This window comes from Pseudophryne corroboree, chromosome 1 (assembly GCF_028390025.1).
Source record: "Pseudophryne corroboree isolate aPseCor3 chromosome 1, aPseCor3.hap2, whole genome shotgun sequence".
Classification (NCBI taxonomy): Eukaryota; Metazoa; Chordata; class Amphibia; order Anura; family Myobatrachidae; genus Pseudophryne; species Pseudophryne corroboree.
In genome coordinates this window covers 426,133,545-426,152,931 of record NC_086444.1, presented here as the reverse complement: position 1 = coordinate 426,152,931, position 19,387 = coordinate 426,133,545, and the positions used below count along the sequence as shown (strand labels likewise).

General features: G+C 48.2%; 2 pseudogenes; both read left to right on the top strand.

Moving 5' to 3' along the window:
• The first annotated feature begins 10,767 nt into the window (after positions 1-10,767).
• On the top strand, positions 10,768-10,885 carry LOC134932618 (5S ribosomal RNA; annotated as a pseudogene).
• Positions 10,886-11,049: 164 nt separating this feature from the next.
• LOC134933523 (5S ribosomal RNA) lies at positions 11,050-11,167 on the top strand (annotated as a pseudogene).
• The last annotated feature ends 8,220 nt before the right edge of the window (positions 11,168-19,387 follow it).

Here is a 19,387-nt window from a genome sequence, read left to right as displayed (position 1 = left end):
TTCTGAGCCTTTTCCTCGCACCCCCAGTTGCGGGAGAATGTGAAGGAGGAGATGTTGACAGGTCGCGTTCCGCTTGACTTGACAATTTTCTCACCAGCAGGTCTTTCAACCCCAGCAGACTTGTGTCTGCCGGAAAGAGAGATCCAAGGTAGGCTTTAAATCTAGGATCGAGCACGGTGGCCAAAATGTAGTGCTCTGATTTCAACAGATTGACCACCCGTGAATCCTTGTTAAGCGAATTAAGGGCTCCATCCACAAGTCCCACATGCCTAGCGGAATCGCTCCGTGTTAGCTCCTCCTTCAATGTCTCCAGCTTCTTCTGCAAAAGCCTGATGAGGGGAATGACCTGACTCAGGCTGGCAGTGTCTGAACTGACTTCACGTGTGGCAAGTTCAAAGGGCATCAGAACCTTGCACAACGTTGAAATCATTCTCCACTGCGCTTGAGACAGGTGCATTCCACCTCCTATATCGTGCTCAATTGTATAGGCTTGAATGGCCTTTTGCTGCTCCTCCAACCTCTGAAGCATATAGAGGGTTGAATTCCACCTCGTTACCACTTCTTGCTTCAGATGATGGCAGGGCAGGTTCAGTAGTTTTTGGTGGTGCTCCAGTCTTCTGTACGTGGTGCCTGTACGCCGAAAGTGTCCCGCAATTTTTCTGGCCACCGACAGCATCTCTTGCACGCCCCTGTCGTTTTTTAAATAATTCTGCACCACCAAATTCAAGGTATGTGCAAAACATGGGACGTGCTGGAATTTGCCCATATTTAATGCACACACAATATTGCTGGCATTGTCCGATGCCACAAATCCACAGGAGAGTCCAATTGGGGTAAGCCATTCTGCGATGATCTTCCTCAGTTGCCGTAAGAGGTTTTCAGCTGTGTGCGTATTCTGGAAAGCGGTGATACAAAGCGTAGCCTGCCTAGGAAAGAGTTGGCGTTTGCGAGATGCTGCTACTGGTGCCGCCGCTGCTGTTCTTGCGGCGGGAGTCCATACATCTACCCAGTGGGCTGTCACAGTCATATAGTCCTGACCCTGCCCTGCTCCACTTGTCCACATGTCCGTGGTTAAGTGGACATTGGGTACAACTGCATTTTTTAGGACACTGGTGAGTCTTTTTCTGACGTCCGTGTACATTCTCGGTATCGCCTGCCTACAGAAGTGGAACCTAGATGGTATTTGGTAACGGGGGCACACTGCCTCAATAAATTGTCTAGTTCCCTGTGAACTAACGGCGGATACCGGACGCACGTCTAACACCAACATTGCTGTCAAGGACTCAGTTATCCGCTTTGCAACAGGATGACTGCTGTGATATTTCATCTTCCTCGCAAAGGACTGTTGGACAGTCAATTGCTTACTGGAAGTAGTACAAGTGGGCTTACGACTTCCCCTCTGGGATGACCATCGACTCCCAGCAGCAACAACAGCAGCGCCAGCAGCAGTAGGCGTTACACGCAAGGATGCATCGGAGGAATCCCAGGCAGGAGAGGACTCGTCAGAATTGCCAGTGACATGGCCTGCAGGACTATTGGCATTCCTGGGGAAGGAGGAAATTGACACTGAGGGAGTTGGTGGGGTGGTTTGCGTGAGCTTGGTTACAAGAGGAAGGGATTTACTGGTCAGTGGACTGCTTCTGCTGTCGGCCCAAGTTTTTGAACTTGTCACTGACTTATTATGAATGCGCTGCAGGTGACGTATAAGGGAGGATGTTCCGAGGTGGTTAACGTCCTTACCCCTACTTATTACAGCTTGACAAAGGCAACACACGGCTTGACACCTGTTGTCCGCATTTCTGGTGAAATACTTCCACACCGAAGAGCTGATTTTTTTGGTATTTTCACCAGGCATGTCAACGGCCCTATTCCTCCCACGGACAACAGGTGTCTCCCAGGGTGCCTGACTTAAACAAACCACCTCACCATCAGAATCCTCCTGGTCAATTTCCTCCCCAGCGCCAGCAACACCCATATCCTCCTCATCCTGGTGTACTTCAACACTGACATCTTCAATCTGACTATCAGGAACTGGACTGCGGGTGCTCCTTCCAGCACTTGCAGGGGGCGTGCAAATGGTGGAAGGCGCATGCTCTTCACGTCCAGTGTTGGGAAGGTCAGGCATCGCAACCGACACAATTGGACTCTCCTTGTGGATTTGGGATTTCGAAGAACGCACAGTTCTTTGCGGTGCTACTGCTTTTGCCAGCTTGAGTCTTTTCATTTTTCTAGCGAGAGGCTGAGTGCCTCCATCCTCATGTGAAGCTGAACCACTAGCCATGAACATAGGCCAGGGCCTCAGCCGTTCCTTGCCACTCCGTGTGGTAAATGGCATATTGGCAAGTTTACGCTTCTCCTCCGACAATTTTATTTTAGGTTTTGGAGTCCTTTTTTTACTGATATTTGGTGTTTTGGATTTGACATGCTCTGTACTATGACATTGGGCATCGGCCTTGGCAGACGACGTTGCTGGCATTTCATCGTCTCGGCCATGACTAGTGGCAGCAGCTTCAGCACGAGGTGGAAGTGGATCTTGATCTTTCCCTAATTTTGGAACCTCAACATTTTTGTTCTCCATATTTTAATAGGCACAACTAAAAGGCACCTCAGGTAAACAATGGAGATGGATGGATACTAGTATACAATTATGGACGGACTGCCGAGTGCCGACACAGAGGTAGCTACAGCCGTGAACTACCGTACTGTGTCTGCTGCTAATATAGACTGGTTGATAAAGAGATGTCGTAGTATGTATGTATGAAGAAGAAAGAAAAAAAAACCACGGTTAGGTGGTATACAATTATGGACGGACTGCCGAGTGCCGACACAGAGGTAGCCACAGCCGTGAACTACCGTACTGTACTGTGTCTGCTGCTAATATAGACTGGTTGATAAAGAGATGTCGTAGTATGTATGTATGAAGAAGAAAGAAAAAAAAACCACGGGTAGGTGGTATACAATTATGGACGGACTGCCGAGTGCCGACACAGAGGTAGCCACAGCCGTGAACTACCGTACTGTACTGTGTCTGCTGCTAATATAGACTGGTTGATAAAGAGATGTAGTAGTATGTATGTATAAAGAAGAAAGAAAAAAAAACCACGGGTAGGTGGTATACAATTATGGACGGACTGCCGAGTGCCGACACAGAGGTAGCCACAGCCGTGAACTACCGTACTGTACTGTGTCTGCTGCTAATATAGACTGGTTGATAAAGAGATGTCATAGTATGTATGTATGAAGAAGAAAGAAAAAAAAACCACGGTTAGGTGGTATACAATTATGGACGGACTGCCGAGTGCCGACACAGAGGTAGCCACAGCCGTGAACTACCGTACTGTACTGTGTCTGCTGCTAATATAGACTGGTTGATAAAGAGATGTCGTAGTATGTATGTATAAAGAAGAAAGAAAAAAAAACCACGGTTAGGTGGTATACAATTATGGACGGACTGCCGAGTGCCGACACAGAGGTAGCCACAGCCGTGAACTACCGTACTGTACTGTGTCTGCTGCTAATATAGACTGGTTGATAAAGAGATGTCGTAGTATGTATGTATGAAGAAGAAAGAAAAAAAAACCACGGTTAGGTGGTATACAATTATGGACGGACTGCCGAGTGCCGACACAGAGGTAGCCACAGCCGTGAACTACCGTACTGTACTGTGTCTGCTGCTAATATAGACTGGTTGATAAAGAGATGTCGTAGTATGTATGTATAAAGAAGAAAGAAAAAAAAACCACGGTTAGGTGGTATACAATTATGGACGGACTGCCGAGTGCCGACACAGAGGTAGCCACAGCCGTGAACTACCGTACTGTACTGTGTCTGCTGCTAATATAGACTGGTTGATAAAGAGATGTAGTAGTATGTATGTATAAAGAAGAAAGAAAAAAAAACCACGGGTAGGTGGTATACAATTATGGATGGACTGCCGAGTGCCGACACAGAGGTAGCTACAGCCGTGAACTACCGTACTGTGTCTGCTGCGACTGGATGATAAATAATGATATAAAAAATATATATATATCACTACTGCAGCCGGACAGGTATATATATTATATAATGACGGACCTGCTGGACACTGTCTGTCAGCAGAATGAGTTTTTTATAGAATAAAAAAAAAAACACCACACAAGTGAAGTCACACGACGAGTGTTTAACTTTTTCAGGCAATCACAATATAGTATACTACTAACTATACTGGTGGTCAGTGTGGTCAGGTCACTGGTCAGTCACACTGGCAGTGGCACTCCTGCAGCAAAAGTGTGCACTGTTTAATTTTAATATAATATGTACTCCTGGCTCCTGCTATAACCTATAACTGGCACTGCAGTGCTCCCCAGTCTCCCCCACAATTATAAGCTGTGTGAGCTGAGCACAGTCAGATATATAATATATACATAGATGATGCAGCACACTGGGCTGAGCAGTGCACACAGATATGGTATGTGACTGTCTTGTACTCCTGGCTCCTGCTATAACCTATAACTGGCACTGCAGTGCTCCCCAGTCTCCCCCACAATTATAAGCTGTGTGAGCTGAGCACAGTCAGATATATAATATATACATAGATGATGCAGGCATGCAGCACACTGGGCTGAGCAGTGCACACAGATATGGTATGTGACTGAGTCACTGTGTGTACCGATTTTTCAGGCAGAGAACGGATATATTAAATAAAACAACTGCACTGCTGGTGGTCACTGTGGTCAGTCACTAAACTCTGCACTCTCTTCTACAGTATCAGCCTCAGGTCAATCTCTCTCTCTCTCTCCTAATCTAAATGGAGAGGACGCCAGCCACGTCCTCTCCCTATCAATCTCAATGCACGTGTGAAAATGGCGGCGACGCGCGGCTCCTTATATAGAATCCGAGTCTCGCGAGAATCCGACAGCGTCATGATGACGTTCGGGGCGCGCTCGGGTTAACCGAGCAAGGCGGGAAGATCCGAGTCGCTCGGACCCGTGAAAAAAAAACATGAAGTTCGTGCGGGTTCGGATTCAGAGAAACCGAACCCGCTCATCTCTAATAAAGATGGGTTTAAGAGGAGGAGATTACAACATGGCACTTCAGTAGAAGGAATCAGAATGGATCTTCAAACTGGACACTCTTATGCCAAAAGGCCTAAACGAAAACATCAATTATAGCATTTTCTTACACACCTAATCATCGGATTTGCAAACTAACTCCTTGTCCCCCACCACTGCATCAACCTCAACCATCATCCAGCCCTACCCCCCAATCTCACCCCCTCCACCACACTCCACTTTCCCCATCATCTTCCCATTTTTCCTGGTAGGTCCCCTTCTCCTCTTCTTCCCCTCCCCCCCTTCCCCCCCCCCCTTTTTTTCTCCCTCCCCCCCAATTCCCCCCCCCCTTTTCCTCCCTTTCCCCCCCCTCTCCCTCCCCACTAATAAAACAAACCCACCACCCCCCCCAACCCCCCCCCCTTTCCCCCCCACTCCTTCCTCCCCACTCTCACCTATCATCCACATCAGTTTTTCACCCATCATAGCAGTGCAACATTATTCTCCCTTCCCCCCCCCCCTTTGTCCCCCTCATCTATCCTCCCTTTCTTCTCTTCTCCTTAAACCTCCCCCTGCCTTCCCAACATTCTTCTCGCACTAACACCACATTCACATCCATACTTTTCCTCATTCATCACGAATATTTCCTTTCACTGCACTACACTTACACTTACAATCCTTACCATCATCACTTTTCACCAATTCCCCACTTAATTCAAGCACCATTTCAATGCCCCACACATTTTCATCACCATTGCCCTCACTCATTTAATCCATTCAATTCTGCTATCACACATCACGCCAACACACATTCCATTCTTCTCACTATTCACACTACTTTCTATAATTTCCCATCCTTTCCCCATCCAAAACAATCAGCCCTCCTCCTCCCCACCTCCCTTCCTTCACATATCCAGCCACTCTCCTTTTCACACAGCTTGCCTCTTCTCCCCCCCCCCCCCCCCCCCTCTTCATTTTTCTCCCTTTTTTCTCCCTTTTTTTCCCCCTCCAAATAATCCTCTTCATTTAATTAAATTTCATCCCCCCCTTTTTTTGTTCATTAATAAAGTCCGGTTTTGTTATGTTTTCCCTATTTCCCTCTTCCTGGTTCCCGTTTTTCCCTCTTCCATCATGGCCGCAGCAATCACTCAAGCCATGATTCGATAGGTCCAGCTATCTATCCGTCATCTATTTGTCTACGTGATAGGTCAATTCAGCACTCATATACTGGCCACAGGAGAGCGTTAGAGAGAGGCTCTCGTAACCAAGTCCACCAGGTGAAACGTACGCCGAGAGACGTCCTTCGGTGACGTCATCGCGGCAACGCCCAGTCCGGAAGCGGGCGGCCGCGTCCATCACTGCCAGCGGGTGAACGTCGGAGGATCCCAGGACAACACAGGCCGCACACATTGCGGCTGTGGTAATTCACACTAGACCATCAGAATAGACCACTCCTGCAGCAGTATCGCATACCTGGAGGAGTGCAGTGTATAGTATACTTTTCTTACAGGACTATATACAAGTTACACTATACTACTTCCCCGCTCATGCCCTAATGGACATCAATTAGATTTAGGTTATTCATCCTTGATATTAGCAGGGCCGAAACTAGGATTTTCAGCACCCGGGGCAAGGCAGTAATATGGCGCCCCCACACCCCCACAAAAAAAAAGAAAAAAAGAAACATAATAATAATAATAATAAATAACAAAATATTATAAATAAAACAAAATAAAAATGAATAAATAAATAAATTCAAACTACGCCATGCAATATTGCAACCTTATTCTCATTACGCTGCCACTGGTGTGTGCAGCATATTTTATTAGGGTGTGCACTGCGTCTAGAACCTATTATTGGGTTTGTCTGGCACTATTTTAAAATTAGTGCAAGTGGGAGGATATAAGAATGCGAAACAGAGGGGGGAACGATGAATGGGATGGGGTACGTGGGATCGGGCTCTGATTATGTCAATTCCAGAATGCAGGTGTTGGCATGTGATCGGCATTACAACTGTAAACATGCTGGGTAGCCAGTATGTTTAAAGATGTGCTCGTAATCTGGCTAATATTCAGTAAATAGCGTGTTATCAACATGCCAGCACCTACATTCTGAGACCGACTACCGACTTATTCACTTTCCATTCTGTAACTACTTCGTGCAATTAATATATAAAGGGTGGGATGCCATAACCCTCGCCACACCCTGCCACACATCACAGCGACATCGCATTGACACTAATCAAATATGCACTAACATATATGATTAGTACCGCAAAGGACAGCTCTCCTGATAAGAGCTGTCCTTTGTGATCAGTGGCGGCCACTGGACTTCCGGGTTTATGACCCGGGAGGGGAGTATGTCTGTGCATGCACAGAAGGACACAGTGACCGTGAAGGGGGGGGGAGCTGAGAGGGATTCTTCTGATAGCACAATGTGGAAAGAAGCATATAGGGCAACACCAGCAAAAGTTGGCATTACCCTCCGCACTGAAGCCCTGGCGTCCAAGGCTTAGTGCATATGGAAATGCAGTAGAAACTCCTATAATAGGATTTTTTACATTTTTCCCTAAGTGCATCCTGCTGAGAGAGAGAGATACATTACAAAAGGTTCTATAAAAAAAAAACTAAATACTTTAATATTTGCAATTACTGTATGTAATTATATTGGTAGCATGTTATTAGAGATTAAAGTAGCAAAACATATGATAAAGGGATTGCTATTTTAAACTGTAAGGAATAATAAGATACCAATATAATGAAATAATTGAGAATATTGAAGTGTTTATTTTTGTAAAGAACCTATTTTTTATAGAACCTTTTTCAAAAGACTCACCATCAGCCGCTGTCACTGTTTACCTCCCAAGTCAAAGTCCTCATGGCGGTGGCATCCTCCTCCTCACTCCTGGGCGGTGGTGCTGCTGTGTGCTGCTCTATGCCTGGCCCCAACGCTTTTGCCAAGGGGCGGACGTGTTTGGCAGCCGACATTGCCTCGTTGCGTCTGTTGGTTGGGTAGTGGGACTCCATCGCCTTCAGTAGAAAAGGAGGAAAGGTAAGGCATTGAGGAAGAGACAAGTGGAAGAAAAAGGGGGTGGTTGGAGGACGAGCAGGGCAAGAGGAAGGCGGAGGGGGACATGGAGACATACACACTGCAGCTGGAGGGGGTACATGGAGATATACATACTGGTTACTGGGGGAGGGGGCAGACACGCTGCGTCCAGGGGGGGGACATAGAGACAATAGTGACTGGTGGTGGTGGTGGTGGGAGTAACGTACATAGTGGTGACTGAGGTGGGGATAGGGGGACATGAAGAAGTGGCCACTGGTGACAGGGAGGAGGGGGACATGGAGACATGTACATTAGTGACTGAGGGAGGGCATAGGAGGACATGGAAATGTACCACACTGGTGACTGAGAGAGAAGCACAAACCTTTGACTGGGGGAGGGGGAAGGGGGACATGGGAGACGTACACACACTGATGACTCTGGTACGGGAAAGGGGACACTGATGACTGCTGTGGGGGGGGGACATGGAGACGTACACACTGATGACTGCAGTGGGGGGGATATGGATACGTACACACTAATGACTGGGGTGGGGGTGTACATGGAGACGTACACACTGATGACTGCGGTGGGGGAAGGGGGACATGGAGACGTACACATAGGTGAATGGGGGAAGACGTAAAAACAAGTGACAAAGAGGAGGGGGACATGGAGACCTACACACTGGTGACTGGGGTGGGATGAGGGAGCCATGGAGATGAGGTGGGAAGCACAGAGATATACACATTGGTTACTGAGGAAGGGGGAACATGGAGAAATATACACTGGGGCCTGGTGGGACATATACACTTGTGCTGGGGTGGCTAGAGACATACACTGGTGACTAGGGTGAGGGGGGTTGTGGTGACAGTCACACTGGGGACATAGAAACACATTCACTGGTGACTGGAGGAGACATACATTAACTGTGTAAAGGGACCAAGGCAGAGCTGCTCAGAGACTCAGACAGGTACTAAGCACAGAGGGGATGAAAAGCATAGGTTTGGTGGAGACTACCTCTTACCTGTGTGGCCAGCTGTGGAGTCTGTCTGACTGCTGAACAGAAAGGCCCTTTCAGTTAACATGAGGTCCTTCTGTCCTGGGTGGGGGTGGGGGGGGGGCTATAACTGATGGGCACATTACATCAGCATGCCGGTACCCGCCCCAAGCTCTGCATCACTGGAAGACAGTAATGTAGGAAGCACCACCCCACACACACACACCCATGCCCGGCAGCAGCACAGCCCAGAGAGGAGGGGGCGGAGTCTCACAAGGGACGGAACGGAAGAAGCCTTCTCAGAAGGGATTATAAGAAAGCAGCACAACATTGATGGCTGTAGTCCCGGGGGTTGGAGCAGGCTGCCACCTGAGCAGGCTCTGAACAGCCACCATGCCGGGGGAAGGGGGCAGACGTCAGGCACTGCGTCTGGCTGGCTGACTACATGGTTGATTCTATTTCGGAGTGGGAGAAGGGACCTTCTGACGTATCTAGGGGAGGAGACACGTCACCAGGGGGAGGAGCTACGGGCGAACAGGGTACCCGAAAAGTACCCTCGCGGGCTCGGTGGCTCGCTCCGCTCGCCACCTGATTACTAAAGGTAATAGTTGGTGGCGTGGATAGTAGAGGAGCTATCCCGCTGGTGTAGCTCCTCCCCCTTGTGTCGTAACTCCTCCCCCAGACGGAAAAGGTCCCTTAGCCCACTTGATTCTAGCATCTACCCTGACTACATCAGACATGTCAGGCTGTGACATGTCTGCAGACGTGGCCAGACTGTAGCTGGTGTGTGCGGGGGTGGCTGCTGCGGCGTATTAGATCCGTGGCAGCCGCCGCCAGTAGTACTGTGCATGTGCCTTCAAAGCTGCCCCCTCAGTGCTGATCCCGGCTATGGGAGGCGATTGCAGCAGGCGCGGGTGGGGGAGCAAGTGACAGAGGGAGCTGTGTGGGGTTTTCGGCGCCCCCCTTATTCCGGCGCCCGGGGCATGTGACCCCTTAGCCCCCCCTAGTTGCGGCTCTGATATTAGACAATTGTATTGTTCATGCTAACAGCAGTAACTGAATGTAAGTTATTTCTAATTTTATGTCAGTTCTCAAGAGGATGCAATAAGGTCTAATGCATTTATTGTGAGCCAGCCTTGAGCTCTAACCCCATATTTTCTCACTCATCAATCTGTTTCTTTGTTTATAGAGCAAGCAACAGAGCACAATTTGTTATTTAACTCCTTGTGAGCCAGCCTTGAGCTCTCAATTTATTCAATAATTTGGTTCTCCCTCATGAAGCAAGTAGCTCTGTATTTGCAGAGCACAATTTGTAATTTGTGATTGAACTATAGCAAGCAGCTTTGTATCTGCAGAGCACAATTTGTCATTTAATTATTTCCCTGTGAACACATTATTCATAATGCTTCACATTTTCTGTGAGTACATCATCCACAATGTTTCATAGCGAGTCTTTAATTTTTGGAGATGTTTTCTTGAACTCATGATTAATTACCATTATCAGATCTCCTATTAGGATACATATATTCAATATTTTTCCTTTGTGGTAATATTTCCCCACTCTTTCTATTCTTGGTTTCACCTTTCATTCTCTATACACACTCTCCTCTGGAAATACTATTTCAGACCATTATAGCCCTGATCTATGTAAAGTACAGCAAGCAGAGTGTGGCCTCCCCTTCTCCTTCAATAACGGCCCACGGCCATACTACCCTGAATACGCCCGATCCTGTCCGATCTCGGAAGCTAAGCAGGTATGGCCTGGTTAGTATTAGGAAGGGAAACCTCCTGAGAATACCAGGTGCAGTGGGCCATTTTTAAGGAAAAGATCTGCCTTACATCCCACAACTCTTACACACTCTCTCATCTGGAAAAACCATCTCAGACTATTTATTGTTCTGATTTATGTAAAGTACAGAAAGTAGAAGTGGCCTTTTCTCTTCTTTTTTTCTTTTCTTTTCTTTTCCTCCAATAACGGCCCACGGCCATACTACCCTGAATACGCCCGATCTTGTCCGATCTCGGAAGCTAAGCAGGCATGGCCTGGTCAGTACTAGGAAGGGAAACCTCCTGAGAATACCAGGTGCAGTGGGCCTTTTTTCGCTAAGGGAAGCCCTAGTGCATTCTTCTTTCCACCCTTTTGGCATTCATCTTGAGCTCCACCTTGAATAACCTCTGAACCATGCAGACACCATTATACCATTGATATCCATATTTTAGGCATGCACAGTGATTTTTTGGATACCCTGGATCCTAAGAAACCATTTGGTATCCTTAACTATTCCTCAAATATTTTCACATTTCCAATCATCTTGTACCTCATTTGTTAAAAAGGTCAAACAAGATTCACACACAAATATACAACACTAGACACGAGTCTCAATCTATTTTCATAGGTTTTTTTATTCAAGGATTAATTAAAGGTTAAGTTTTAATATTCTTCATCACACACATTATTTCTATTATAACAAATGAGTGCTCCCAAACAAGGGTTTTTTGTCTTTTTCTCCTGTTTTCTCCAATTGGAGACTGTGTTTATACCACGTATACCCCTTATACCCATCAATTTTTTTCTTTTCAATCTAAGCCCCTGCAGTTTCCTGTAAGCATCTGCTTCGCGATGATGATCAACAAGTCTCAGGGGCAAACACTCAGGGCTGCAGGCGTAGATCTCAGGACCAGCTGCTACAAGCATGGGAGAGGTGTCACTGTCACTGGTGACGCCCGGTGAGGAGGGGAGGGAGATGGTAATGCAATGTGCATGGCTAAGCCGCGCAATGGCAAAAGGGAGGCATGGTCTCATAGGTAGGGGTGTGGCCTTGTGGCCTGAATCAACGTTTTGTCGCTCCGGGTGTCCCGGGGGTTGCGGGCTGCACCCGGGGACTAGTGTGTGCACGGTGCTGGCTCCTGCACAGTGACAGGAGCTGGGTGCTGCACGTAATGTCACAGTGCAACACCCGGCTCCTGTCACTGAAGAGGAGCCGGCACTTTGCTGTCACCCCTTGGCGGGTGACATTTGGGTGCGGGCCACACCCCTGTTGTGTCGCCACTGACCCATGGGAATCTTTACATGGCTTACCCACGTGTTAGTAGCCCCAAGCGTCTTTTGTGTTAGTCCCTGAAGAAAAACTGCAAATATTGTTTACAAATAAAGTTTGTGATCAATGGGCCTAATTCAGTAAGGATTGCAAATTCTGCTAAGTAGCAGAATTTGCAATCCTTTGGATCGCATGCTGGGGGCCACCCATCGCAGGGCAAGGCCGCCCAGCACGCCGCCTCCCCCCTTTGACAATGCTGAGATTGTGGTCACACTGCAATTTCAGCGTGATCGTAAAAAATGGGGTCGCTCCTGCAGGTGCAGCCTGGCTGCGCCCGCAGGAGGCTCGCCACTATTTTTGTGATTGCAGCGTCACACGCAGCCGCTCTGACCACACCCCCTGTTTCTCCGTTTTGCCCGAATCTCTCCGTCTCTGCCTTGGAAATGCAGTGCTTCTGTCCCCGCAACCATCTCTGCCTGATTGACAGGCAGAGGCAATCGCATTTTCTGCAGGGTGTTGCAGGAAATGTGGGCGCATGCGCAGGACGGGCCCTGCGCATGAGCCCGCATCCTCTTAGCCATTTTTGCAGTTGGATCGCTTATTGCGACTGCAATCCAACCTGAATCAGGCCCTATGTGTACAATATAAAATATATATCACAATATTAGATGCCTCAAAGCGAGCAAAACTGCGGGCAAATATTCTGTTCTGAATGTAATAGTTATAAATAATAAGTTAAATCACATTTCCCTTAGGTAGGCTGACCATACTAGCCCTTTAAACTGGGACACTCATGAATTACACAGGTTCTATGGCTGGCTGACTACAAGCCTGCATGTCACCTGGTTTTAATCAGCCACAGAACCTGTGCAATTCATGAGCATCCCAGTTTAAAGAGATAGTATGGTCAGCCTACCTTAGGTCAGTCATGTAAAAGGCAACAAGGGCCTCAAACCAGAACTAACCAGTCTTAGCCGGTCTGGTGGGATGTGTGAGGTCATGCTGTGATGTCATAATGGCAACTGCCTATACAGGGCTCTGCTGTTGCTGTCTCTATTACCTCTTTTCCACTACTGAGCACAGGTCGCAGCCGGGAGCCTGACACGGGTGCTACCCGGCTGCGGCCCGTGCTCAGCCCCCTTTCCCACTGTGCTCACCAAGCCGGCATATTGCTGGGTCGGTGACGCTGCTAGTAACGCAGCAGGGGCGGCGCTGGGAGATCAGATGATCTCCCAGCGCCACCCTTCCATACAGTGTACACTACAACCCTACCCGGATCATTCCCGTGTCCTACCCAGGTAGTTACCCGGGTAGGATTCACAGGTCACTTGATCCGGGTTTTTGTGGGGGGACCCTTTTCCACTAGCAAAAAACACGGGTAAATGCGTGCCCCCGTGCATTTACCCGTGTTTTTTGAGCTAGTGGAAAAGGGGTATCACATATAGCTCCAGAGGCCCTGGCACAGCATAGCACACTGGTAGAAGGTTAGTGACTGGACAAAGATAAGAGCAGCTTAATTCTAATTGTCGGCAGACTTTTAGCATGACTATTATAATATATGACTTATGACCTTGGGGATAGCATAGTATTGGATATAAACAATATCTCACACCTGCTGGGACAGTACCGTTACCTAACAACCACAAGTGGCTGCAAATGGGCCATTGGAGATATTTGAAGAGCGCTGTCTAGATGGGCCTATAATTAGTGATGAGCGGGTTCGGTTCCTCGGAATCCGAACCCCCCCGAACTTCAGCCTTTTTACACGGATCCGAGGCAGACTCGGATCTTCCCGCCTTGCTCGGCTAACCCGAGCGCGCCCGAACGTCATCATCCCGCTGTCGGATTCTCGCGAGGCTCGGATTCTATCGCGAGACTCGGATTCTATATAAGGAGCCGCGCGTCGCCGCCATTTTCACACGTGCATTGAGATTCATAGGGAGAGGACGTGGCTGGCGTCCTCTCCATTTAGATTAGAAGAGAGAGAGTGAGAGTGAGACACTTGATTTACTGGAGCTTAGGAGTACTCAGAGAGTGCAGAGTTTACTAGTGACTGACCAGTGACCACCAGTGCAGTTTTATTATATTATTATTTAATATAATCCGTTCTCTGCCTGAAAAAAAACGATACACAGTGACACAGTAACAGTATACCATATATGTGCTCAGCCTCAGTGTGCTGCATCATCTATGTATATCTGACTGTGCTGAGTGCTCACACAGCTTAATTGTGGGGGAGACTGGGGAGCAGTAGCAGGAGTACATATTATTTAACAGTGCACACTTTTGCTGCCAGAGTGCCACTGCCAGTGTGACTGACCAGTGACCACTGTCTGACCACCAGTATATTGTGATTGTCTGCCTGAAAAAGTTAAACACTCGTCGTGTGGTGTTTTTATTCTATAAACGCATTCTGCTGACAGTGTCCAGCAGGTCCGTCATTAATTATATAATATATACCTGTCCGGCTGCAGTAGTGATATATATATATATTTTTTATATAATTATCATCCAGTCTATATTAGCAGCAGACGCAGTACGGTAGTCCACGGCTGTAGCTACCTCTGTGTCGGCAGTCGCTCGTCCATCCATAATTGTATACCACCTACCTGTGGTGTTTTTTTTTTTTTTTCTATCTTCTTGATACTAGTAGCTTACTTTAGGAGTCTGCAGTGCTGACAGTGTCCAGCAGGTCCGTCATTATAATATATACCTGTCCGGCTGCAGTAGTGATATATATATATTTTTTATATCATTATCATCCAGTCTATATTAGCAGCAGACGCAGTACGGTAGTCCACGGCTGTAGCCAGGCCCGGTGCTACCCGCTCAGCGAAGGGATGCAGTGCAGGGAGGCGCTGGGACGGATAGGCGCTTCCCCTCTGCATCCCTTCCCTGCTGCGCCGTCCTGTCCCCCCTGCTGCTGCTGCTGCTGCCACTGCTGTGTCTGTCACTGTATGACAGTCACTGGCAGCGGGCACCTGCAGCATGATACGCCTCCTCCCCTCATCTCATCTGTGTGCGCCGCCGCCGAGTACGGGACAGAAGGGGGCGGAGCTACACGGGACGGTAGGGGGCGTGGCTAAACGGGCCCAAAGGGGCGGAGCTACACGGACCTGGCTGCTGTACAGAGGGAGACTGGATTAGGTAAGTGGAGGGTGAGAAAAAAGTGTGTGGGTGTGTATGTGTGTGTGTATATATGTGTGAATTGTGTGTATGGTGGGTGTGTATGTGTGTGTATATATGTGTGAAGTGTGTGTGTGTTTGTGTGGAATTGTAAGTGTCTGCTTCACAGCAAAAGTTGGATGGAGACCCAGCGAGGCTGCTTCAGCTTCCTGGGAATCCCCAAACGCCACTACTGGGGGGGCATTACGTATAAGGACGCTACTACTACAGGGGGGCATTACGTGTAACAACGCTACTACTGGGGGGGCCATTACGTGTAAGGACGCTACTACTACTGGGGCTGGGGGCATTACGTATAAGGACGATACTACTACTGGGGGGTATTACGTAAAAGAACGCTGCTACTACTACTGGGGGGGGGGCATTATGTACAAGGACGCTACTATTACCGGAAGGGCATTACGTATAAGGACGCTACTACTACTGGGGGGTATTACGTATAAGGACGCGTCTACTACTGGGGGTGCACTACGTATAAGGACGCTACTACTACTGTGGGTGCATTATGTATAAGAATGCTACTACTACTCGGGGGGAATTATGTACAAGGACGCTACTATTACCGGGAGGGCATTACGTATAAGGACGCTACTACTACTGGGGGGTATTACGTATAAGGACGCGTCTACTACTGGGGGTGCACTATGTATAAGGATGCTACTACTACTGTGGGTGCAGGGCTGTTTCTAGCCAATTTGGCTCCCAGTGCGAGATTTCAAAATGCGCCCCCACCCCCCATTGAAGGGAAAAAAATGCGCCCCCCATAGCTATAAAAAAGGGGGGGTGGCCTTATTAAAATGGGCATGGCCTCATCTGATATCACAGCCACCACAGGGAAAAAAATTTAATCAAAAGTCCCCATTTTACACAGTACGGCAGGCAAGAGTCCCCATTTTACACATTACAGCAGGCACGTGTCCCCATTTTACACATTACGGCAGGCACGTGTCCCCATTTTACACATTACGGCAGGCACGTGTCCCCATTTTAAACATTACGGCAGGCACGCGTCTCCATTTTACACATTACGGCAGGCAAGTTTCCCCATTATACACATTACGGAAGGCAAGAGTCCCAATTTTACACAGTGTGGCAGGCAAGAGTCCCAATTTTACACATTGCGGCAGGCAAGAGTCCCCATTTTATACAGTACGGCAGGAATGTGTCCCCATTTTACACGGCACGGCAGGCAAGAGTCCCCATTTTACACAGTACGGCAGGCAAGAGTCCCCATTTTACACAGTACGGCGGGCAAGAGTCCCCATTTTACACAGTACGGCAGGCAAGTGTCCCCATTTTACACAGTACGGCGGGCAAGAGTCCCCATTTTACACAGTTCGGCAGGCAAGTGTCCCCATTTTACACAGTACGGCGGGCAAGAGTCCCCATTTTACACAGTTCGGCAGGCAAGAGTCCCCATTTTATACAGTACGGCAGGAATGTGTCCCCATTTTACACGGCACGGCAGGCAAGAGTCCCCATTTTACACAGTACGGCAGGCAAGAGTCCCCATTTTACACAGTACGGCGGGCAAGAGTCCCCATTTTACACAGTACGGCAGGCAAGTGTCCCCATTTTACACAGTACGGCAGGCAAGTGTCCCCATTTTACACAGTACGGCAGGCAAGAGTCCCCATTTTATACAGTACGGCAGGCAAGTGTCCCCATTTTATACAGTACGGCAGGCAAGTGTCCCCATTTTATACAGTACGGCAGGCAAGTGTCCCCCCCACCCCCACAATAAAATAAGGTGACATTATAGGCTCCCTTGCACACCACCCTTTAATAAAAAAAAAATAAAAAAAAAGGAAGGAAATGGAGGGGGGTAAAATGTCAGGCATGACATGATGAACTACCCCACCCTGCAAAATAAATACACACATTGGCACCATTTAAAAATAAGTTGAATTATAGGATTCCATGTTGCTCAGGGCAGCGCCCACACACACACACACACACACACAAGGGGGGGGGGGGGGGGAATTGCAGGCTCCATCTATAGCCTACATTAACTACATCAGGAAAATTACCCCTAAAAGCCAGCAGTCTGATTGTGACTGTGAGAGACTGCTGGGCTGGCTGCAGAATACTCACTGCGTGGTCAGATCGGTGGGTTACTGTGTGAGTGCTGCAGCCTGTCCGTCACGGTCCTCCTCCCCTAACTCCGCCGCAGCCCGCGGGCCACCGCACGCGCCCTTTGAAAAGCTGTCTCTAGCTGCAGTGAGTGACTCCTCCATAGGGCCTCCGCTCCGTCAGCCTAAGCCGCTCTGACCTGGCGCCTAACTAACTGCCGCACTCGTCACTTATAAAAAGGCGCCCACCCGCTCCTCTGCATGGTCTACCTTTATCATTTAAACCCTGGGCGTATGACATCATGACGTCACTACGTCATGACGTCACGGCGCAATCGCGTCACAATGTATAACACCGCCCAGCGAGCGGAGTAAAACAGAGGGGCGGGGGGGAGGTAGGAGTTTGAAGGCAGCAGCTGCCAGCAGGAGCCGCGGCGGGCGCCCCGTGCAAATGCACGGCTCGCACGCCTGTAGAAACGGCCCTGTGTGGGTGCATTATGTATAAGAATGCTACTACTACTCGGGGGGCATTATGTATAAGGATACTACTACTACTGGGGGGTCATTATGTATAAGGATGCTACTACTACTGGGGTGCATTACATATAAGGACGCTACTACTACGGGTGGGGCATTACGTATAAGGACGCTACTACTACGGGTGGGGCATTACGTATAAGATTAATAAGATTGTGCTACATTGTGGCGTAATTTTAAATGGGGGTACTACTGTGTGGCCATGCCCCTTACTTGTGAGACCACACCCCTTTTCCCGGCGCGCGCCAAAGGAATACGGGAGGGCGCAAATTTATAGTTTGCAGGGGGGCGCCGAACACCCTAGCACCGGCCCTGGCTGTAGCTACCTCTGTGTCGGCAGTCGCTCGTCCATCCATAATTGTATACCACCTACCTGTGGTGTTTTTTTTTTTTCTATCTTCTTGATACTACTAGTAGCTTACTTTAGGAGTCTGCAGTGCTGCTGACAGTGTCCAGCAGGTCCGTCATTATATAATATATACCTGTCCGGCTGCAGTAGTGATATATATATATTTTTTATATCATTATCATCCAGTCTATATTAGCAGCAGACGCAGTACGGTAGTCCACGGCTGTAGCTACCTCTGTGTCGGCAGTCGCTCGTCCATCCATAATTGTATACCACCTACCTGTGGTGTTTTGTTTTTTTCTATCTTCTTGATACTACTAGTAGCTTACTTTAGGAGTCTGCAGTGCTGCTGACAGTGTCCAGCAGGTCCGTCATTATATAATATATACCTGTCCGGCTGCAGTAGTGATATATATATATATATTTTTATATCATTATCATCCAGTCTATATTAGCAGCAGACGCAGTACGGTAGTCCACGGCTGTAGCTACCTCTGTGTCGGCAGTCGCTCGTCCATCCATAATTGTATACCACCTACCTGTTGTGTTTTTTTTTTTTTCTATCTTCTTGATACTAGTAGCTTACTTTAGGAGTCTGCAGTGCTGACAGTGTCCAGCAGGTCCGTCATTATATAATATATACCTGTCCGGCTGCAGTAGTGATATATATATATTTTTTACATCATTATCATCCAGTCTATATTCGCAGCAGACGCAGTACGGTAGTCCACGGCTGTAGCTACCTCTGTGTCGGCAGTCGCTCGTCCATCCATAAGTATACTAGTATCCATCCATCTCCATTGTTTACCTGAGGTGCCTTTTAGTTGTGCCTATTAAAATATGGAGAACAAAAATGTTGAGGTTCCAAAAATAGGGAAAGATCAAGATCGACTTCCACCTCGTGCAGAAGCTGCTGCCACTAGTCATGGCCGAGACGATGAAATGCCAGCAACGTCGTCTGCCAAGGCCGATGCCCAATGTCATAGTACAGAGCATGTAAAATCCAAAACACCAAATATCAGTAAAAAAAGGACTCAAAAATCTAAAATAAAATTGTCGGAGGAGAAGCGTAAACTTGCCAATATGCCATTTACCACACGGAGTGGCAAGGAACGGCTGAGGCCCTGGCCTAT